Source organism: Mandrillus leucophaeus, unplaced genomic scaffold (assembly GCF_000951045.1).
Source record: "Mandrillus leucophaeus isolate KB7577 unplaced genomic scaffold, Mleu.le_1.0 Scaffold73, whole genome shotgun sequence".
NCBI classification, from domain to species: Eukaryota; Metazoa; Chordata; class Mammalia; order Primates; family Cercopithecidae; genus Mandrillus; species Mandrillus leucophaeus.
The window spans coordinates 2,984,785-2,987,213 of record NW_012107919.1 but is presented as its reverse complement, the minus strand read 5'-3'; the positions used below and the strand labels follow the sequence as shown (position 1 = coordinate 2,987,213).

The 2,429-nt window shown below is 36.2% G+C and overlaps 1 protein-coding gene across 3 annotated transcripts in view; it reads left to right on the top strand.

Annotated features, from left to right (window-relative positions):
* Positions 1-2,429, top strand: part of HIPK3 (homeodomain interacting protein kinase 3) — a 107,825-nt gene that overhangs the window by 2,183 nt on the left and 103,213 nt on the right. The window contains exon 1 of one of the 3 annotated variants that reach the window (XM_011965563.1): positions 1-132. The exons of the other annotated variants lie outside the window; for them this stretch is intronic. The gene's annotated coding sequence lies outside the window, so the exon portion shown is untranslated. The remainder of the gene's footprint in view (positions 133-2,429) is intronic. 3 annotated transcript variants of the gene reach the window in all.

Sequence of the window (2,429 nt, the reverse complement as noted above, 5' to 3'; positions counted from 1 at the left end):
GGGCTGTTGCCGGCTTCTCTCGTTACGGTGGCGGCCGCTCGCTTCCCTTCGCCGCACTAGGAGAACTGGCGGAAAGACTTTGGAGGAGAATGTCTGTTTCTCTGTCGGGAGGGAGACGGCTGTTGTAAAATGGTATGTGGCTCTCGGGGAATCCTGTTGTTCCCCAGTCTCGTCTCTGCTTGAGGAATTGCGCTGAAGAGTGTATGCGTAAATTACCCTGGACTTGTTACAGAGTAGTCGTAACACGTTCAGGCCTTTGAACCGTGTTTTCACAACCTCTTACTGCCCTGTTAGGGAATTTGTTTTTCCACCTGTCAGTTGGCTGCTTCTAATTATAATAAGGGGCTTCTATTAGCAACAGCAAAAAATTTCAGTTTATCGTCCAGTTTAGAGGGAAAGCTCATAGTTGGTTCTATTGTCAACTTTGTTTTGATGTCTGTCTGGTACAGGGCCGGAAAAGTTAGCTGGCAAACTAGTCTGCGCGTGTGCTTTTGCGTACTTTCTAGTAGTTTGGATATCTGCTGACGCTTTTTCCCTTTTTGCTGTTTTAGGTATTTGCTTTTAGCTGTAGCTTCTGAAGTGGGAGTACTTATATTCAAACCATTTCAGTTAATTTCAAAGTTTTGGTTGCTGGGCTCTTTAAAATTTTTAAAGAGGTTTCCTTTCTGATCAGATTTTTTGATGAAAAGTCTTGAGCCGTAACGGTGGTTACTGTTTACCCAACTAAGACATTTTAATCCTATATTCTTGTTTAATTTTTCAGAAGCTGGTGAAGTCTCACCATATGTTTGATAAGTCTAGATTCTGCTTATGTTTGCAAGTGCAGTGCTAATTTTATACAATGAGCAATGATAAGGTTTAGATAGGTCATGATTAAGCTTAGTATTTTAAGTAAACAAAATATGACTGACCTTTTTTTAAAAAAGTTTTCATAGTTTTATTGATTATCTTATGCTTTCGTGACACTTATCAGTAATTACAATTTTACCAGCCAGATACAGTTATTTAGTTTTAAGTCAATGAAATATTTCTTGGTATATTTATGGCTGCATTCATAAAGTGCAGAGGACTCTTATTTATGAAATATAATGCTTAACCTGTTTGAGGTTTATTTTTCTTTTTTGAAATTTACATATTTAAAATTTGTGTTAAGGCAGAGATGTGTTGAAATATTTGTGATGTTTGGGCTTGTCGTTTTTTTGGAAAAATTTGTTCCTTAAGTCTCCCCCCCACCCAAGGGGATCTCTTTTCTAAGGAAAAAGTATTTGTGGAGAACCTTAGATTAAAACTGTTGTGAAAAAGTAAGATGAGTTTGAAATCTAGAACAGAACTGGCCATTAAATGTTTCAACTTTATATTTGGGCCTTGCTGACTACAGTAGCTAAACATACATATTAGGCAAGCAGATCATAACATGGTAAGCCAGCCTTACTTAGTTTATTGTCAAAATATATTTTCCATTGAACTAGTCATTACCTTGCTTATAAACCAATGTCATTGGCTTTTGGGCATGGGGTTTTAGAGTCACATTAAAATGGATGGTTTATATGAGATACTTCTTGTAAATATGCTTGAAAAGAAGCTGTAGATCATACTCTTAACTTTTTGGATACTATAAAATAGGGTGTAAATTACAGAGGTAGGTTGCTGTTGCAAGTGTGGCGTGGGCACATAGGTTTTTATGTTTAATGCAAGATATGGAGAGCCTCCCTGCACCCCCTGCAACTTAAAAAAGCAGCAGCCATCAAATTAATTTTTTGATTGAGCTTTTGTTTTTAATATTTGATGCATGAACTCGAAAGCATATGGAAAGGAGGAAAGGGAAAATGTAAATTTCAGAATGCTGCAATATTATTTTTCAGACCTGATTCACATCTATTTCATGGAATGCTTGTTTGCATGTTATTTTTTATTTGAAGGTTAGTATGACTTATCTTGGTAACTTTTGAAGTTAACTTTATTTTACCAGGTAAGAGAGTTAACTTATTAAGTGTTATTTTCGTAGCAACAGTTTACCAAGTATGATGTTGACGTAAATTAGAATTGCACTATTGGTGGTTAATTCAAAGGCATAACAATGTAGTTCCCATTGCAACCTCACATTTAAGTTTGGAGATGAAAAGATGTCATGGTAATATTTAGATTCAAAGATATTCTATGGAAATTCTCCATATTTAAAAATGCTTCAAGAAGTTGTTATTCCTGCCTCTTAACTCTTAGAGGACACAGAATAACTTGATTTATCGCTGCCAAAATAAATATTCGTGTTGTAGCTGTCCTGGTTTTCTAATGTCCAAAGTTGAGACTTCCAATGTGGTGTGTTTAACTTGGAAGTTACTTCTGAAGACAAACTACTAAAACTTTGTTAAAATGGAGGACTCTATCCGTGTGTTTATTTTTTAAAAGGTATTCCGCCCCCACCCCCCACC